This window comes from Ictidomys tridecemlineatus, chromosome 5 (genome assembly GCF_052094955.1).
Source record: "Ictidomys tridecemlineatus isolate mIctTri1 chromosome 5, mIctTri1.hap1, whole genome shotgun sequence".
Taxonomy (NCBI): domain Eukaryota; kingdom Metazoa; phylum Chordata; class Mammalia; order Rodentia; family Sciuridae; genus Ictidomys; species Ictidomys tridecemlineatus.
This window is the reverse complement of record NC_135481.1, coordinates 55,838,312-55,860,283: the sequence shown is the minus strand read 5'-3', so window position 1 is coordinate 55,860,283 and position 21,972 is coordinate 55,838,312. Positions and strand designations below refer to the sequence as shown.

General features: G+C 37.0%; 1 protein-coding gene across 1 annotated transcript in view; it reads right to left on the bottom strand.

Moving 5' to 3' along the window:
* Ppm1a (protein phosphatase, Mg2+/Mn2+ dependent 1A) overlaps positions 1–21,204 on the bottom strand; it is a 44,108-nt gene extending 22,904 nt beyond the window's left edge. Inside the window, exon 1 of the mRNA XM_078050007.1 lies at positions 20,764–21,204. The gene's annotated coding sequence lies outside the window, so the exon portion shown is untranslated. The remainder of the gene's footprint in view (positions 1–20,763) is intronic.
* Positions 21,205–21,972: the final 768 nt, after the last annotated feature.

The window sequence follows — 21,972 nt, the reverse complement described above, 5'->3', positions numbered from 1 at the left end:
TCTTTTCTTTCATTATAGATGGACACAATAACTTTATTTTATTTATTTATTTTTTTAGATGGTGATGAGGATTGAACCCAGAACCTTACACATGCTAGGCAAGTGTTCTACCACTGAGCTACAACCCCAACCCAGTACACTAATTTTTTAGTCTAAAAGGATGTTGATGAATGCCCATTAAAATTTTACTCTAGGTAAATTTTACTCTAGGTAAATTATTTTACCAATAAGATGATTATGAGAAAAAGATTTACTTTACTATAGAAAGACTGATTTGTAAGAAATAAAAAGAGAAAAAAGAAGCTATGAATTAGGACTGCAAGTTAGTAGCCTGAATTTTTCACATATGTTGTTAGCCCCTTTCCCCCCAGAACAACATAGAACAACATGCATTCTCCGGAGTCCCCACCACTCCTTCACTACATCTATCCCATTTCATTCACTTTTCCACCGTGGGATCCAAGTCTGCATGATTAAAAGGGCTGGAGATGTAGCTTAGTGGTTAAGTGCCTCTGGGGCTTACAATCTATGAGACTTTTCATCCTATTTTTGACTAATATTGCTGTCTTATCCAAAGTGGCAAAATGAAATGATACCTGTAGCAGGCTGAATAATGGCTCCCAAAAATATCAGGTCTTAATCTGGTACATGTTTCCTAATTTGGAAAAAAAAAAAAATCTTTCCAGATGTGATTAAGAATCTTGAGGTGGGGAGATAATCCTGGATTATCCAGAGACCTATGATTGCAATCTTATGTCCTTAGAAGAGAGGCAAAGATTTGACACACATGCAAGTGATCTGAAGACAGAATTTTGAAGATGTTGGCCTTGAAGGCTGGAGTATGTAATTATAATACAAGGAATGCTAGCCAGATCTGGTGGTACATGCCTATAATATAATCCCAGTGGCTCGGGAGGCTGAGACAGGAGGATCCTGAGGTTCAAAGCCAGCCTCAGCAATGGTGAGGCACTAAAGCAACTCAGTGAGACTCTGTTCTCTAAATATACAAAATAGGCCTAGGGATGTGGCTCAGTGGTTGAATGTCCCTGAGTTCAATCTCTGGTACACCTCCCCCCACTCCCCCAAAGACAAGGAATGCTGACACCCAAAAAGTGGAAAAAGCAAGTAATAGATTCTCCCCTAAAGCTTCTAGAATAAGCACATTCCTGTTGACATTCTGACTCTGGCCCAATGAAACCGATTTTTGGACTTGTGGTCTCCAAAACTGTAAGAGAATACTGCAAATGGTATCGGTTTAAGGCACAAAATCTGTGGTAATTTGTAGTATAGCAAACATGTCAACTAACAATACCCAATAGTCAAGTCCTCCTTCAGGGAAAGAAAATCTCACAAGTGAAGATGGAAGTCTGTAGTAAATTCAATTAAGTAGCAAGAGAAAAATCGACAATTTCTTCCTATGACAAGCTAATAGGAATAGTTCGCTATTACTTCTCTCAAAGAAACCTGAGAATTGTAACTAAAATGGTACTTCTATATAAATCATCCTATTAGTTTAAATTCCAAGGAGGAACATATGAATGGTATCCAGGTATTCTGAGGAGTCAAGAAGTATCTAGTCATGCTATTTTTGGGTAAGGGAGAAAAAACTACCATCATTTAAACCAAAAACAGAAACAAAATTTATGGAACCCAAACAGACAGGTTCTGAATAAAACTATTAACTTTTAAAAGAGTACTCAGAATACTTCCATCTGAAAGATTCAGCCTACAAGAAAACTAAATAATAATTAACAGATAATAAAAGAAAATCTTGAGATGAAAAATAAGAACTGTAAAAAGTATTAATAGTTAAGAAAAGAAATTTAAGAGATTTTTAAAAAAATCATTGTAATATTTCAAATGGCATGAGAAGAAATAGTGAGGAATGAATATCTGACAGTAAACAATCTGAAAAGGGGAAAAACAGAAATGAGAAATCATCTAGTATGCAAATAAGCAAAAAGAAACAAAAGTGGGTAGATTGGAGGAGAGAAAAAAATGAAGCTCCAACAGCCTAATTAGTATATCATAAAAAGAAAATGAAACAATTCAAAAGGAATTAAATTCCTAAAAAATTAATCTGAAAGATATAAATTTGATGACTTAAAGGAGTCATCAAGAAACAAAATGAGGGCTGGGGTTGTGGCTCAGTTATAGAGCACTTGCCTAGCATGTTTGAGGTACTGGGTTTGATTCTCATCATCACATATATTGTAAATAAATAAAGATTCATCAACAACTTAAAAACAAAAGACCAACATCAAACCATAAATTGGTTATTAAAAAAAAAAAGATAGGGTGCGATGGCGCATGCCTGTAATCCAGGCAGCTCCGAAGTCTGAGTCAGGAGAATCAAAGCCAGCCTCAGCAACATCGAAGCACTAAGTAATTCAGTGAGACCCTGTTTCCAAATAAAACACAAAATAGGGCTGGGGATGTAGCTCAGTGGTTGAGTGCTCCTGAGTTCAATCCCAGATACTCCTCCCACAAAAAAAAAAAAAAAAAAAAAAGAATTTTCATAAGAAAATAATTCAAACAAACTAAATATGCCAAAAAATAAAAAATAGAAACAAATCAGGCTGACCCTAGACATCTTCATAACAGACAGGCAAAATGAGGCAATGCCTTTAAATGATGGTATAATATAACAATTCCATTCCCAGCAAAATAATTTATAATGTGAAGGCAACAGAAAGACATCATAAAATATTACAGCACTGTTATTATTCATGCAGGATTTCTTTAAAAACAACCACAACAATTACAAGAACCATGTAAAGATAGATTTAAGCAACTGAGGGTAATCAAAACAAAAAACTACAAAAAAAAAAAAAAGTGAAATGATACAGATTATCTGATGTTAATATAATAACAGACACTGGTAACAATAATGAAAGAAGAAAACCTCAAACATCTGGAAATTGCTTAAAATGCATGCTAAGCTACTTTCCATTGAGTTTATTTCTACAATTATAGGATATTTCGAAACAATATGAGAAAAAAAGTCCTATCATATTCTATGAGGTATGACCAAACCTTATTCAGGAAAACTCAAACTATCTGGGGGTGGTAGAATAGCAGTGTATTAAGCATTCAACTCATAACACAAAACAATGAAAATAATATACTAAACATTCAACTCAACCACCATAAACATACACAAAATAAGAAAAGCTAAAAGAATATATTATGAAATATTAAGGTAAACCTTAAGTTATATAAGAGGAAAAATGATAAAACAGGTAACCCACTGTTTAATCTGAGAATAATTATTTAAAATTAGAGACCAAAAACCAATACACACCTGACAGAAAATTATTTGAAAATTAAAAAAAAAAAAGTCCACACTGTACAATTCTATTAATAAAATAGAGAATATGGAGGTATTAAAACAGTTCTTGGAAACAGATTATATTTGTCCCCCAAGAAGTACTGAATAAAGACTAGCAACTTTGGCAAAGAACTATCCCCTCAAAACACTTCACACTTCATGAAATATGAAAAACTTTAAAAAAGGTTAAGAACATTTCAGGTTAAAAGACATATGACAACAAAATGTAATATGTAATGGCAGGATGGGGAGGACTGCTGCAAAGAACATTACTGGGACAATTGATTAAATCTATCAAATATATATAGATAACATCATTGTATACATGTTATAATTCATAAATTTGATCACTGAACTATTGTTATATAAGAGAATGTCCTAAATTCTTATTCTTAGGGGATATACATTTAAATATTTAAGAGTAAAGAAGCATGCTGTCCACACTGAGACTTAACTGGGTTTAGAAAACAAAAAATTAACAAACTATGCATGTACTGCCAAGAGAATATCCATATTCTGGCACACAGGGAAAAAGGTTTGCAAAACAAACATGACAAAATGTTAATAACTTGTCATTTAGGAAAATAGTTCATTGTACTTTTTTTTGGCAACTTTTGGATTATTTTCAAACTTAAGTTATTAAAAATAAAAGTGAATTAGGCAAGACAATTTCAAAACCAAGATCTTTTAATCCCTAAAGGAGCTGTTTATGATTTAGACATGATTTATATACACACACACACAAACACATATGTATATATATATAAACATATTTTGCATATATATATATATATATATTAGTTGTAGTCAGACACAATATCTTTTATTTATGTATTTTTTTGTGGTGCTGATCGAACCCAGTGCCTCACACAAGCTAAGGAAGTCCTCTACCACTGAGCCACAACCCCAGCCCCAGGTTATGAGTTTTAACCTAATCAGTGCATTAATCCACTGATATGGATTAACTGGGCAATAATTATAGGCAGGTAGGGTGTGGCTGGAGGAAGTAGGTCACTGGGTGTGTATGTTGGGGGTTTACATTTTGTCCCTAGTGAGCAAAGCGCTTGAGCTATTTTCCTCCTCCACATCCTTCCACCATGATGTTCGGCCTGGTCTCCAGCCCAGAACAATGGATCCAGCCATCTAAAGACTGAGACCTCTGAAACTGTGAGCCCTGAATAAACTTTTCCTCTTCTACACTGTTCTTGTCGGGTCTTTTGGTCACAGCAATGAAAAAGCTGACAAAAACAGAAGTATACTGTACAACTCCCCAAATTACCTAAAGATCACAAACACACAAAAAAAGAACTTCCTGTTTATTTTTACAGACCCACCATAATCCTGATATAAAATCTGATGAAGCCAATCCTAAAAATATAGAACTGCCATCCAAACATGTTCATTAACATGATGCAGAAAACCGTAAGTAAAATATATGTTATAAGTCACCAAGTAATGTTCATTTTATGAATGTAGCTATGAGATCTTTTTAAATGTTCAAAGGAAAAAACATCACGTGGTTATATCATATGCTAAAAGGGTTTCACTATAATTTATTTCTTAAAATAATAATATATATTTTCAAGCCACAGAGGAAACACTGTGATTGGAACAATTTGCAGGAAAGGGGAAAAAAAAACAAGGATACCTACTCTTATTTCTGTAACTCGGCAATGTCTAAAAAGACTAGTCAATGTTATAAGTCATGATAAGTAAAAAGATACAAAATTATGAGATAAAACTGCTATTTATAGGTAATTACTATGTGACAGCAAACTTGAAACCTAACAAGGGAAAAAGGTTATCAGATTATAGAAAACCAAAGAAGAAAACTATTAACAATTTGCACGTAGAAGCTTATGAAAAAACAGTAATGAAATAAATAAATAACAAATAACTCAGAACCTTTCAGAAGAGGGCTTCAGAATTAAAAAAAAAAACACTCCCCTTTCAAAGATAAGATTCAATTTTATAAACATGATTATCTTCACTTTATCATTCCATAAATTCAATATAATCACAAGTGGGACTTTTGGGTCCCAGACCTTCAAGACATAATTCCAAAATAAAATGTTAATGAATGCCAAAATATTTCTACCAACATGAGAATTCATAACATTTAAAATACAAAAATTTTATTACAAATTATGGTATTTAAGAGGTATTGCTGGTGCAGATAAATTTATTGGTGGAACAAAACTGAGATTCCAGAAAGAGCTATAGGAACAGAGACTCAAACAAATATTATTAGTACAACTAACCTATTCCACTCCTGCCTTCCTGTGGTGGGTGAAGGACTCTTTACCTCATAACTTAAACACCAGGAGATTAAATATAAGTTTGTACTAATCAAACCATGCCAGCACATCTAGACAAATATTTCTATATTCTTACAGCAGAGAAGGATTTTTTAAAAATATTTTTTGTTGTTGTTGTTGTAGATGGACACAATACCTTTCTTTTTATGTGTTGCTGATGATCGAATCCAGTGCCTCATATATGCGAGGCAAGCGCTTTGTCACTGAGCCACAATCCCAGCCCCAGAGAAGGGACTTTTTTAAGGATGAAAAGACTTGACTCCAGAGGAATAAAAAGGGACTCCATATTAATAAAACTTCTACACTGTGAAACCAAGCTCATAAACTTGAAAAGAAAACACACCTTGGACTATTTACAATATATAGAAAGAGTTAATATTCCAAATAGATAAAAGGTTCTTATGTGACAACAAAAATGAACACTTTAAAGGAAAAGAAATGGGTGAAGAACAAGAACGGTGATTCAATGAATAATTTTTTAATGCAAATAGCTAATAAATATATGAAGCAGTGATTAACCTCACTAACTATTAAGCACATATTTATTTTTTACATAATACCATCTCCAAGATAATTTTTTAATGCCGATCATTGGCAAAGGAGTAAAAATATATATACTTCACTTAGAAGGGCAATCTGCATCTTTCTGGAGGATATACTAAAACAGTGAGTTACATAAAATGGTTAGATGTAGGTTCTTAAGAAAATTAAGACCTGGACATTGCAGTGCCTCTGAAGCCCAGTGCCTATTAACTAATTTCTCTGTGCATGTTGACCCTGACTAAGGCATTAGGGAGAGTTCTCTAATGTGTAACATTCATTACACCGAGAATCAGAAAACATCAGCAAAATAATGGTGCCTTAGTCCCACATAGCAGAGCTTAATCTTCTGATAGTTTATGGTGTTTTGTTTTGTTTTTGTGGTGCTGGGGATTGAACCCAGGACCTTGCACTATATCCCTAGTCCACAGTTTGTTTTCTAAAACATTCTTACATTATAGCAGCAATCCTTCAATTCCCACATCTTATTTTGGTTAGAGGTACAAGTTTTCTTACAGGGTCTCTAAGTTTGCAGTTTTTAGAACCAGTATCTCCAGAAGTGTCCTTCCCAATTTACCTTAAGAATAAAAATATTTTCCCAATTCCTCTGTTTCAATATTTTTTTAATGAAACTCAATCCTGTACGTTAGCTAGTTAAATCAACAAATACTCTTAAGTTTCTTCTTCTATAATATAGGTCACCTATAAAACAATTATGAAGATTTATATAAGAAATCTTTTATAAAGGAATATTTGTTATCAAAACAAAGAATACATGCATATTTTATGAACTTAGTTTTCATTACGAATAAATATTCATTTAAGTAAAAAAAAAAAACATTTTACCCTGTTAAGCAATGAATCTCAATTACTATAAAAAAAATACAACCTACCTTCACTACCTGCTTTCTCTGGAAAAAAAAAAAATTGTATACATAATATCTAGGCAAGCTGGGCAAGTGGTACACACTCTGTAATCCCAGCAATCTGGGAGGTTGAAGCAGGATTCCAACCAAGTTCAAGGCTAGTCTCAGCAATTTAGCAAGAACCTGTCTCAAAAAAACAAAACAAAAAGCCGGGCTGAGGATATAGCTCATTGGTAGCACTCCTGGGTTTGATCCCTAATATTGGGGGAAAAAATCTGAGCAACATTTCTGATACAAGGAACTGAATAGGTTTAAAAATGTAACATCTAAGTGGTCAAATACAGGTAGTACTAACAGTTTCCAAGAATTCACACTCTCTTCCCCACAAATTTAGTTTGTTTACTATAGGACTTCATAGCTGTATGAGTTTCTGACTCTGCTGGGGGCACTTTTACTGATGGCTCCTAGTAATTGTGATCCAACCAGAAAGTCTCTGGTCTATCAAACCAAGCAATTTCTCAATTAGCTCCATTTTCCTGGACAATGATAGACCTCTCTAAAGCAATGAACATGGGCAACACTCAGAAAGACTTCTCCTACTCTAACTTGAAAATCCCAGAATAGTATCATTCAGTTCTCGGAGATTTCTCTGAATAATAATCTCCAGGTTATACTGGTTTCCTATTCTGCACTGGCTCCAACCTGATGATATTGGAACAACCCAAAGAGAATGCATGACTTATAGTTCAACTTCAAAATTCCTCCACAAAGTTTTAGAAAGAGAATAACTGAAGGATGCTAAATCTCTTCAAAGAAGGGAGTTACCCTTTGTGCATCATTGGCATATCACTACAATTCAAAATTAAGAACTGAAAATTTTTAAAATTTCACCTATCTTCTTATCCTACCATACTACATTTCTGCCTCCCCCCCCCCCATTTAGGTCTCATTCCTTCTTAAATGGTCTCCAAGTTTTCTTCTGGTCTCCATTGTATTGTATTTTCCACAAACTTAGTATCCTTGAAATAAGAATATTCTTTTCTAATCTTGTTCTTACCAATTTGCCCCTCCCCCAGCCTGAATAATCACTTCTGTTCCCTTCTTGTTTTCAATTTTTTTCTTTCTTGCATTTGGTAACCCAGCTGCAAAAGGAAACCTATTTCAGTGAATCTAGGCAAGTCTGAATTTGAGGTAGAAAAGAAATAACATCTACAGTGGCATTTTAGGCAAAGCTGAGACTACAGAGCAACTCACAGTGAAAGCACCTCCGAGAGGAAAGGATTAATGGCAAATATTCTTTTAAGTTACAAATACCAGTAGTGATGAGATTGAGCCTTGGTTTAAATTTGAAAATAGCATTCTACCACTGAGCTACTTTCCCAGCCCAAAAATATTACTGTGATTTTATGATTTTCTTATATTTTATTTTACATAAAAAGGTTAAAAATAACAATAAAGTATATCAATTAATATTTAAAATATCTATACTATATTAATTTTTCCAACAGTTAAAGAAGTTACCTGAAAATGTCTTGGCTGCCAAATATTTCATCTAATAGCTTCAACTAAGTATTTACTTTATTCAATTAAATATTTACTTATCCTCCTCTGACTAACTAAACTTCACTCAAATGATTCTAATACAAATGAACTTTGAGTTAGATATGCCCCAAAGTTTAAAAATAAAAATTCAAAAATAAAACTAAAATCAATCAAACCAACCAAAATAAGACAAATTCTACTCTTGTTAAAGATCATTTTTCCCTACCCCCAAATTATTAAAAAGTAAGCAGTCTTTGCTAAAAACAAGTAAAATCTTGCAAGTGATCAAATCATAGTCAGTTTGTACCAATCTTGGCAACAGTTTTTGTTTCACAAAGTGCATGTAACAAAGCCTTGCCACTGTCATATTTCTTTCTGTTTCATTCTTCTAAATGTCTCAGCTTCTAGGCATGTGCTGAGAGATCTGAATTACATATTGAATAAGGTAGAGGTCTCAAATTTATACAAAGGTATGTTCTACATAATTTTTAAAAGTAAATTTTATAGGGGCTGGGGTTGTGGCTCAGAGGTAGTGTGCTGGCCTACCATATGTGAGGCACTGGGTTCAATCCTCAGCACCACATGAAAATAAATAAAGGTATTGTGTTCACCTACAACTAAAAAACAAATATCTTAAAAAAAAAAAAAAAAGGAAATCTTATAAGTACACTATATAATTGCCTGAAAAATATCAATGCTAAATTTACTTGGAGGGCTCTAGTGACTATAAAAATTAGATACTGACCTATTTTCATTAACAAGTATGGTAAAAGCAAACTATTGAAAAGATTTAGATGGCACAGAGCAATTTCATCTTTAAAATTTTTAAAGAACATTCCAGTATTTATAATCTCAATTAGCCTCATCTCCTAACTAATTCAAGTTTATCAATTATGGATAATTTGCTACAAATTCAGAAGTGGATTAAATTCCTAGTTTGCTTTTTAATCCTTGCACCCTTGAAGATGCAGACTCAGACTGACCCAGAAAATAATAGCTGACTTTCTGGGCCAATTCATCCTTTTTTACTTTTGCTTAAAAAAAAACCCTTCAGACAAACATTTTATAAATATTTGCTGATAAACTTGTATTTTAACTTGAAAGAAGGAAAAAAAATGTTAATATACATTTAAGATGGAAAATGATTCATTCACACACATGGAGCTTCTAAATATTTTACACATATGAAATGTCCCTGTTGGAAAAAATGACCAACAGCATTTGCCTCTGACAGACTTCTGTTGATATAAATCTAACATTCTTCAAGAATCATTCACTGAATCTACAAATTGTTGGCAAACAAGATGCTTTGTGTATAGGGAGATGGGTTCCGGGGAAGTAAGCAAAAATAAAAATAAAATAAAGTAAGTTAAATTTTTATTTAGTACCTTAAAAAAATTATATTCAGCTACCTCCTAAACTTGAATAGTCTAAGTGAACCTGGCAGCTGAAAATGAACTTCTTGAGTTCCTTTCATTTTCCTCATCTCAAGAAATCGATCAGCCCTTAGCTTACAGAATCATATATTTTCCTTATCATAGCACTTCTGTGTGAATTCTCACTTTAGATTTAAAACCCATGAAGGAAGAAATCATACCTTTTTTATTCACACTATTTAGCACATAATGACACTTGATAAATGTGTGGGAAAATGAATGACAAATATCAGTTGTCAAAAAAAGCTTGTCAGCAGTGCTTTTTCTACAGAGAAAAAGGTATTCTTCATAGAAGTTAACCCACCAACAAGCTGTATCCTAGTATTTCCATTTTGTTTATTCTATATAATAAATTGTTCCAGTTTTGTTTTTTCCCTACAAAATATTCATGACAGTTGCTAATAAGAAAATATTTGGACTCGGGCTGGGGTTATGGCTCAGTGATAGAGCGCTTGCCTACCATGTGCAAGGCACTGGGGTTCAATTCTTAGCACCACATATAAACAAATGAATAAATAAATGTCCACCAATAACTAATAAAAAATTAAAGACAATATTTGGACCCAAAAGCAAATCTGCAGCTTGCTAATAAAACATTTGATTCAAATGACTGTTTATCAATAACACAATGTATAAACTGTGGGATGACCACAGAACAAAAGCTGCCATTTCTAAGATAGGCCCCTTGACATCCCAAACAGACTTACAGACAAGAATAGTTTCTACTGCTTTACAAAACAATGAAAATTTTATTTATTCTCTATTTAACATTCTGAAGCATGATGGCATGCTACAAAGATGGTTTTCTAAAGCCTGGTAAGTTCTGAGATTCTATTTAGAAAACAAAAACTACAACAACAAAGAAAATACACATCCATATCTTGTTATCTTTTATCATTAATACTTTCATTTCTGAATTCTAATAACAAAGGCAAACAAGCAACATCTCCTATTATGCCAAATTTGATGAAATTTTCTTGTACTCATGCTAAACAAAAAAGAATCTAAGAATTCTGAGAATCTAAGACAAAGTTGGTCACAAATTATGTTCTTAATTCTTTGAGACAGTACAACAGAACTTTGAGTAACTTTTTTTTTTTTTTTTTTTTTAAATCCAGGGCCTTCTGCATGCTAGGCAAGTGCTTTAACAGTGATCTAAATTACTAACCCTTTTTAGAATTTTTAATTTGAGACAAGGTCATGCTATGAACTATTTTCCAGTCTCCTGAGTACTGGGATTACAGGCGTGTACGGTGCCCAGATGAATAGCATATTCTTTAACTAAAGTAATTAAGCTACACATATCATGATGAAATTTATCTACATCCCTGAGTTAGGCATACCATAGGTGAATACAAAGCACCAATCTAAATTTAAAAAACCAAATTATACATGACCTATGCTTTCTCACAGTCTACTATATTTCTGGCTTATATTCAATTTTCTCTACTATGAATTCCTCATAGAAATGAGTAGAGGCCAGGAGCCATGGCACCTACCTGTAGTCTAGCTACAAGAGAGGGTGAGGCAGGAGGATGCCAAATTTGAGGGCAGCATGGGCAACCTAGCAAGAATCAACAACAATCAAAAACAGTTGGGGATATAGCTAAATGGTAAAGCAACCCTGGATTCAATCCCCAGTAAGTACACATATTCATACACATAAAATCTTCTTAAACTAAGAATTGCACTGGAACAAAGAACCAATGGAGCTAGGTGAAGTGGCAAACAATGACTGTAATCCCGGCGATTCCAGAGGCCGAGGCAGGAGGATCCCAATCCAAAGGCAGCCCTAGTGAGGCACTAAGCAACTCAGTGAGACCCTGTCTTTTATTTATCTACCACTGTCTTTAAATAAAATGTAAACAAGGGTTGGGGATGTTGCTCAGTGGTTAAGCACCCCTGGGTTCAATCCCTGGTACAAAACAAAACAATGGAATAATTTATACCAGTGATCATAAATAAAAGCCCTAAGACAAAACTAAAAATGGTTTGCAGAACTAATTGTATTATACCTATATATTAGATTTTTTTTTTTTTTGGTATATCTCTTCTTGGTGACATGTACTAAAGGAAGCTGACATGAGATGATAATGAACTTTTCAAATTTAGGGTACAATATCATCACAAGATTCACTCACTCTCTCTGGCTCTGTAGGGCTAGAGTTGTGGCTCAGTGGTAGAGCACTTCCTGACATGTGTGAGGCCCTGGGTTTTATCCTCAGCACCACATATAAGTAAATAAATACAATAAAAGATCCACTTACAACTAAAAAATATTAAAAAGAAAAGAAAAAGATTCATTCTCTCAGTACAAAGGAACTATAGTTATATCCTTCATACATTAAAAAGTATCTGACCCATCACATGACCAACAGACTTTCAGCAGTAGCATAAAACTACAATGGCTTATTAATTACTTTGCAAAGCCCAGGACATATATTTGGCTTCTATAACCAGCTGTAAAATTTTGGGCAAATAGCTGCTCTGCCTCAATTCCCTCATCTGTTAGAAGTAATAAAACTATTGTATAGGGGTGTTGTGAAGATTAGAGGTGACAATTAAAAATGTCTTAAAATAGTCCCTGCAAATAAATGCTCATTGTTACTAATGTCAAGGTTAAAAAAAAACATAAGAGAAACACAATCAAATTCATTATTCTGGTCTCATGAGCATCATACTCTTAATAGATGGATCTAAGCAGTCACTAACTATAAGGAAATATTCATTTAAAAACCCAATAAGGGGGCTAGGGTTATGGTTCAGTGGTAGAGCACTCACTTCGCATGTGCAAGGGCCTGGATTCAATCCTCAGCACCACAAATACATAAATAAGGTTAAAGATAGTATTCAATTAATATTGTTAAAAAAAAAAAAAACAGGAGCTGAGGTTGTGGCTCAGTGGTAGCGAACTTGCTTAGCATGTATGATGCACTGGGTTCAATTCTCAGCACCACATAAAAATGAATTAAAGACATTGTGTCTACCTAAAAAACTAAAAAAATAAATACTTGAAAAACAAAACAACAATAAGGGATGGTTGGGCTGGGGCTGGGGCTCAGAGGTACAGTGTTCAACTAGCATGTGTGAGGCACTGGGTTTGATTCTCAGCACCACATAAAAATAAAATAAAGGTACTGTGTCCACCTACAACTAAAAAATACTTAAAAAAAACAATAAGGGTAATTTTACTATATATTTTCTAATTACTAGAAATAGTTCAGCATTTTGATGAGGTTTAAAGTTTAATTTAGAGATTTATATGAATACAGACTATTTATGTTAGCCATCTGTTTAATCAGTTGGTAGTTAGCCTCTTCTGTAACTAATATATTGTCTGATTCTTGTGATCCCACAATTCCTCTCTCTGGTTTAAAAGATAATATTTCTTCATAATAATATCTGCAAATGTAAAATACTCTGAAAGTATGTGATTATAAATGCCCAATTAACCCTCAAAGTCAAAATGTAGGGAAGTTCAAAGTTAAATCTATAAAACAGAAGCAGTCAACCTAATCTCCTATACCAACATGAGAACTCTGCCATATTTCATTTTCTTTCTCTTTTTTTGTACCAGGGTCCCCAGACCTATTTTCTATTTTATTTAGAGACAGGGTCCACTGAATTGCTTAGGGCCTCACCATTGCTGAGGCTGGCTTTGAACTCGCCCGTCTCGGCCTCCCCAGCTGCTGGGATTACAGGCATGTGCCACTGTGCCTGGCATACTTCATATTTATGTAATCTTCACACTTAAATATTCAAGTGCATCCAAAATACTATATAGGAATAGAGTCAGAAAGAAATTCTGCAATCAGAAAGCTGGTAACTACTTCTACAACCTCCTCCTACAGTGGTAATTTCCACTCCCAGGTAGATTTTATTTAATCCTTACCAAATATTTTAATGCATACCATCCACAAAACATTGTGCTAGGCTGTAGATATAATAATAATTTACTATATTTTCCCTACAGAATTAACTGAACACAATTATAAAATTAAGACTTGAAATTAAGATACTTAGAAGTAAAATATATGATGATTAAAGCCATATAAATAATGTAGACATTGTTATAGAAATACAGAGAAAGGAGAGCAGAAACATTGGTGAACCGGGAAGACTGTGGAGGAGGAAATATCAGAAACAAGCTTTGATTTAAAAAAAAATAAAGAAAGAAAGAAAGAAAAAAGGAAGTGGGCTGGAATGTAGCTCAGTGGTAGAGCACTTGTCTAGTATGCTCCCCGGCCTGGGTTCAAACCCCAGTGCTGCAAACAACAAAAACAAAACAAAACAATAGCTGGAGAAGGAGAATTTCAAACTGCAAATCAGCAAGAGCAAAGATCCTTGAAGAAAAAAGAAAAGGATGTGTTTCAGAGATGACAAGTAAACCAGTTTGGCTGAAATAGATCATGCCTGAGATACAATCATAGAAAGTAACAAAGGCAAAAACAAGAAGTCTGATCTTTATTCTAAAAGCAAAACACTGAAGTATATACTGAAAAGAGAAATGCAAAAAACACTATTTTTCAAAGAATTTTGTGATGTTTATAGAATGGAAAACAGAGAGGGGTACAGTATAGGATGCTAGCAGGAAAGAGACAATTTTTCAACTTTAAATAACCCAGGACCCACAAAAAAAGCCTTAATGCCTTCAATGAAGACTTCACTAAAAATAATAATTAAAAAAGTCAGACTGAGTTAATCAGAATGATTTAGTTTCCAACATCTTTTTCTGTAGCAATGATATATTCTTGCTCCTTTCTAACCATGAAAGGTTACTCCTCTTCAAAATACCAACTTATTCTTCCCTACTTACTGACCATTCTAGTCTGAACATTCACCTTTGCTTTTAAATTGTTACTCTTTACCCACAATTTAACCATCTATTCACACCTAACCATTAACTCCAAACCCATGAATTATTTCCAACTCATAAAAATACTCATACTCAACTCTCTGCAATTACCTCTTAACTTTCAGTCTATTCACATGACATCTCTATATACCCAATACTTGTTCTAAATTCTCTAAACAATCTCTTCTCAGTTGGCTTTAAGGCTTACTGCTAAAACTACAACTTTTTACATCCAGTCTGCCTCTACCCCCCCAAGTATCTCAGGATTTCATGTACTCAATAGCAGTGGCACGTTCTTCATGGTATAAAATGTGTCAAGCACCTTATATAATCTTTTCACTGAATCTTCCAGATAACCTTATGAGAAGCCAATTCCCATTTGACAGGTAAGGAAACTGTAGCTTGGAGAGAAGGGGCTTACCCAAGAACACCCTACTAGGAAGTGGCAAAGCAGGAACTCAACTCAGTTCTGTCTCATTCAAAGGGCTAGCTCTACCTGCCTGCTTTATGGGGCCTTCAATGTGGCTTTATTAATTACATCTATTCAGAAACACTGCCCCATATCATTCATTAAAGATTTCAAACATTTGAGAATTATTATTGATTCCCCAATCTGAACAGTGGATGCTGAAGAAACCAAACTTTTTGCTTCTGTTAACTTCTGACACTCTAGAAATGATAAATGAATTTGATGTCTTACATTTTTTTCTGAATGTCTTAGAAGGGATTCTTGCATTAGAAGACAACTATATATACTTATAAGTATATACAGTTATACTCATTTTAACTCTAGGAATCTATGAATCAGTGTTAACATTCAGCTTTTTAAATTCTGGTTCCCAGAAGCAAGAAGGCTCATATAATTGGAAAAAAATCCACTCAGGAATTTTTTTTTTTAATTACACAGATCTAATGCTGGCATGTTATTTAGGTTTTTTCTGTCTATTCAGTCCTTTCTTGGTATCCATGGTGGAACTGGTTCCAAGACTCCCCACAAATACCAAAATTTGCAGATCCTCATATTGTACACGCTGAGCAGAGATGCAAGGTTGTCGTCATTGTTTTTTTTTTTTTTTTTTTGGGGGGGGGGTGTTTTGTTTTTGTTTTTCAGTACCAGGAATTGAACCCAGGGGCACTCAATCACTGAACCATATCCCCAGTCCTTTTCTGTATTTCATTAAAAGACAGGAGATCACTTGAGTTGCTTAGGGCCTCACTAAGTTGCTGAGGCTGGCTTTGAACTCAACTTTGAACTGATCCTCCTGCCTTACTCTCTCTCTCTAGCTACAGAGATTACAAGCGTGCCCCACCACACCTGGCTTTTTAAAAATATTCAATGAACTCTCCATGGATGCAAAACCCAAAGAGATGAAGGGCTGGTTGAATCCATGGATGCAAAACCCAAAAAGATGAAGGGCTGACTGGATTTAAAATAGAAATTAACGGTGAAAAATTAAAGCCTAACACAAATAGTCAATAAAGTACTTTCATTTACTTTCTTCTATACCTAATAGAAGTTCAGTTTCATAAGATTTTAATTCATACTGCATTATCCATAAAAATAATAATTTTTAATTCATATCCTAAATATGAATACTATATACACTTTGATCAATGGATTAGAAATCAACACATTTAGAATTATAAAAACTCAATCTCCCTCTTTTATTATACGCTCAAGGAATACTTATAATACCTCTATTATTATAAACACAGTATCACCAGGCATGATGGTACACACTTGTAATCCCAGCAGTTCAGGAGGCCTAGGTAGGAGGATTGCAAATTCAAAAACCAGCCTCAGCAATTTAATGAGGTTCTAAGAAACTTAGCAAAGTCCTGTCTCAAAATAAAAAACAAAAAAGGGTGGGGATGTGGCTGTGGTTAAGCACCCATGGGTTCAATCCCTGGTACCAAAAAAATAAAATAAACACAGTATCAACAGTCTAATTTATCAATACAAATTAATCTGTACTTTTCAGTTTCCTACAAAAATTATGAAGTTTATTACATTTTAGATAAAGGTATACAGAACTCACTCCCCTCAATTGTTACTCTTCCTACATGCCTTAGTAGAAGAAAAGCTAGGTAAAGAGAATATCTAGGTGGTACATAGATAGCTAGGATGGTAAAGAGTAAAATCATCAAAGAATATATTCTGGAGACTAATAATGAAGTACAAATCCTTATATAATATGAAGTGCATTAGATACTAAAGGAAGAAAAAATAAGAATCAACCTTTTGATTTAGATAAAGGTTAACCAAAAGTACTTTCATGTAAAGGTGGCTACTAATCACAGGTCAGAAAAATTTACATATCCTGCCTAACAATAGCAAAATAATAAAGGAAGTAACTGGGGCTGGGATTGTGGCTCAGCAGCAGAGCGATTGCCTTGCACCTGTGAGGCACAGGGTTCAATCCTCAGCACCACATGAAAATAAATAAACTAAGATATTGTGTCCATGTATAACTAAGAAAAATTTTTTAAAATAAATTTTAAAAAATTAAAAAATAAAGGAAGTAACTACATTTTAAAATATCTTTGTTATTGTGACATGAAATTACTACTCATGAAATAAGAAAACAGCTTTTATCTAGTTGCCTCACATGCCCTCCCCTCTCCAAAGATCCACATATTTCACAGGGCCACACCTTATTTTATCTTCTTGTGTAACTCCTCCAAAAGTCTACTTGGGCTGCTTTTCTTTTTTAAAAGACTATCTCCTGATGTGATTAAAAATGACAACAGTCACTGGGTGCGGTGCCCATGCCTGTAATTCCAGCATTTTGGGAGGCTGAGACAGGAGGATGGAGGGTTCAAAGCCAGGCTCAGCAACGGTGAAGCACTAAGCAACTCAGGGAGACTCAGTCTCTAAATAAAATACATAATGGCCTGGGGATGTGGCTCAGTGGCCCAGTGCTCCCGAGTTCAATCCCTGTACTAAAAAGAAAAAAAAAAAGATGATGAGAGTCCCCTGCCCAGGAAGTAGATAATCATTTGAAGAGAACATCAAAATATCACCTTAAAATTAATTATTTTTACATCAGCACACACTAACACCTTAAACAATTAATCTGTCTCTCACAGGTGAGCATTTCAGGTAACAAGCTCCCTGTAGGCCTGTTAGTCTTTAGTTCAAATATTCATAGTTAAACCAGAATAACAGCCTTGGCGTAGTCTGAACAAATTCAAAGAACATATAGGTATTTAATATCTGCTCAGCAATATTTACAGTATGATAGAAATGAGATACTATCTATAGATTTCTTTGGGGGGGGAGGGTTAAAATGAGATATTAGAGAACAGTTTTTCAAACAGAATTTAACAAAACAAAATCAAGACCCAGCTTGAACTGACAGAAAAACCTTCACAATGTACTCTTGTTTTTTGGGGGGACTAAACTCAGTGGCACTCCACCACTAAGCTACATCCCCAGTCCTATTTTGTATCTTATTTAGAGACAGGGTCTCACTGAGTTGCTTAGCACCTCACTGGTGCTGAGGCTGGCGATCTTCCGCTCTTAGCCTCCAACTACAGGTCTGCTCCATTGCGCTCAGCACAAAGTGTTCTTATAATACCCTTCCCTTCTATCTACCAAGGGTCCTGAGCTTGTTCAAATCAATTGTCTCAATCACACTTTGTCTCCACTAGAATCTCCACCTTCCTTCCTACTGTAAATTTATCCAGATTTCTCAATCCCAACAGAAAAATCAATGAAGGCTACCTACAGGAATAGTTTTCCTAAAGAACAATCACCAACTTTTTCATTTTTTAATTAATTTATTTTTTAGTTGTAGATGGACACATCATCTTTATTTTATTTATTTTTATGTAGTGCTGAGGATAGAACCCAGTGCCTCACACTTGCTAGGCAAGTGTTCTACCACTGAGCCACAACCCCAGCCGCCCCCCCCCAATTTTTTCTTTTAAATAAAACAGAATCTTAAATCAGCTTTATAATGTTGAAACATCTAAGTGTCTGGCATATGCCAGATATTTATTTTAAAGGTATTTGAAGAGACACACAATGTCAAAAAAATTGGATAGTACATGTGACAATATAATCTACCCCTTTTACTTTACTGACTTGGAAATTGAGATTCAAAAGGTTAAAGGACCTGTCCATGGACACGTATTTTGGAGCACAGCCATGACTAAACAATTTTTGTCTCCTAGTGCAGTGAGCCCATCAACAGGTTATACTATAATTACTATCTTCAGTTCAGCCCTTCATACTAAAATATAAAATGATACAATCCATGTAAAAATACATAAAAGATTCAAGCCATGTAAAAATTTGATGACTCCGGTTAGTAGTCAATTTCTCAAACATATACAGATGTGTGTGTGTGTATACATATATATCACTTCCATAATTACTTCATTAATGTACAAATGCTTAAAAAAATATCAAAAAAGTTTTAAGCAATTTCCACCTGCATTTTATTATAGTTTCAATAATATGGCTTTGTTGTAAACTTCAAGGTTTAAAGTAATCATCCCTACAGGACTGTTTAACCAGATAGAGAGGGGCGGGGAGAAAACTGTAAGAACATAACTATAACATCGGGAAAGAAATGTTACTTTGTGCTTCAAATTATTTAAAGGCAAAGGAAACATTAAGTCAGTAAAGGTAACATCTGAGATTAGAAAAAAGGGAGTGGAGTGGGTTATTAACTCCCTCGTGTCAGTTTTGTATTCTGTAAAATAAGGAATTACAGAAATAGAGTCTTTGGAAAAAGACCAATATGTAGAAAGAAAAAAGTATGAAGCTGAAGTGTAGAGATAAAGGGAATTGGGGGGACCAGTCCTGCTTGATTCTTGGGAGCACTGGAAGTTTAAAGAGTATGGCTTTTCTTTCAGAACAATCATTTTAAAATTTCTTACTTTTTTAATAATGTGAAAATCATTTATTCTGTGCAAACAATAACTGTCTTTCATAATTTTATAATAACGTTTTAAAACTCATTCGTCCCATTATTCCAATTAGCAGGAAACTTGGGGTGAGGGTGGCACACAGATTCCTTTGCTTGGACAATTCAAATATGTGACCTTTGTGGATCTCTAAAGGAGAGGAGAAAAATGTCTTGAGTGATGAAATTTTCAAAACCTATCTAAAACTGTGGTTACTAGAGGACTCTACAACCAGCTGTCTTTCAAGAAAAAGCTACAAGTTTCTTTAAAATGTACAAGCAGAACAGAACCCTACTTCAATCAACTAACATCAAGAACTTTTACTCAATTTACACGGCTAAAAGGATAAGAAATCAGGAGAATTTTACTTCACTTGCTCAATGCCTTAATAATGAATGAACTGGAAGGCATCATTGACTTGAGTTCGGAAGAAGCCTCACTCTCAGCCCTGCCCCCAGTAAAACCAGAAGCAAATTGTCCAAATCTGGTGTTTTGAGGCTCAAGTCCGGTTCAAAGGAAGCTTAGCGCCACCCCCACCCCCTGAGGGTTGGAGCCCCGAACACCGGGAGCCGGTGGGAAGCCCGCCACTCCCTCGCAGCTCGGGAAAAGTCCCGCGGCAGCTCCCGGGTCAGGCCAGCCCGCGGCTCTCGCCCGCGTCGCCGCCACAAGCACCCCGCCCGGTCGCCGACGGCCGGAGGGTCGCGCCCCCTCCCCGCGCCGCCGCCACACAAACACTCCGCCCCCGCCTCCCGCCGCCGCCCTCGCGGAGCCTTAACCCCTCGCCGCCCGCCGCCGGGGAAGAGGCCGGGCCAGGGGGTGGAGTTGTCGCGTCTCCTCCCGGGAGCGCCCGGGCAGACGCCCGGCTTGTTTACAGGCCCCAGGCCTGTCCGCCGCCGCGGCCGCGCAGGCCCGCGCCGCCCGCCCGCCCGCCCGCCCGCGGCCCGAGCGCCGCGCTTACCCGGAGCAGCCGCGGGCGGGCAGGTCTCTGGTCAGCCAAGGCAGCGGCGACGGCAGCAACTGCGGCCGGGGAAGGGGCGAGGAGGGGGTCACGGCGGCGGCGGCGGCGGCGGGCCGGGGAGGGGGCGGAGGAGGGGAGGAGCCGGGCTGCGTCCGGGCCCCCGGCTCTCGGCGCCCTCGCGGTTCAGATCATCCGGGCGTTGGAGCGGGAGGCAGAAAGCGGGTCCCGGAGAAGAAGGAGGAAAAGCCGAGGATTCATCGCTTTCGCACCCCACCTGTCTGGCGTCCCCCCACCCCCCTCCCCAACCACCCGTTCCGGAGCTGCAGCCGCCGGAGCACCCGAAGCTGCGGACCGGGCCGGCGCGGAGACCACTGCTCTCTAGCTCCTGCGCGCGCTCCCGTCCCTAGCGCCGCCGCCGCCTCTAGCGCGGCCCCGCGCAGGCGCGCTCACGACGGCGCCTCCCCTCCCCCACTCCCTCGTCCGCTCCGCCCCGCCGGCTCCTCCGCCGCTACAGCTGCGGCTCGGCAAAGCAGCTGGAGAGACCCGGATGTCGTAGGGCAGGAACTGCGGCGAGGGCCGGCAGGAGGGGGAGGGGCGACCGCAGATGACGTCACTGCCCTTCCCAGCTTCGTTAGCCGCCTCGGCTTCGCTGCCGGCGCCCCAGGTTGGGGACGAAGGGAGCGTCAGAATCCGGGATCAGAGCCAGGACCGGGACTTTCACGCTCCGGCGCCAGGGTCTGGACAGAGTGTGCGCTACTGTTCCGATCCCCGTGGATTGAGAACCCCTCAATCTGGCTGTTGGTGGAGCCGAGACTTGGAAGCTACGCCTCGGACCTAGGTTCTTCCGTCTGCCTGAAAATATAAACCCCACAGTGAAGACGCTGCCTAGCAGCGTCGAGGACCAGTCCGGAACTTTGTGTTTTCTCTCGGGAGCAGTCGCGGTCCCTTTTAAAGCGAAATCGGTCCAGGTAGCAGCCAGCTCCCAGCCCTCAAGGCCCCATACCTCCGGTGCCATCCTTCCCCAGTGAACCTAGGAGGCTCAAGCAGGTGCCACGACACACACCTTGAGTCCCGAAGAACAAAAATACACGTGCCCTATCATCCACTCACATGCGAGTGCAACTGATTCTCGCACGGGGCACATGCTGAGTTTCTGGCAGGTTTTCGCTCTGTAGCTGCTGGGATTCCACATTATATATGTGCACATGT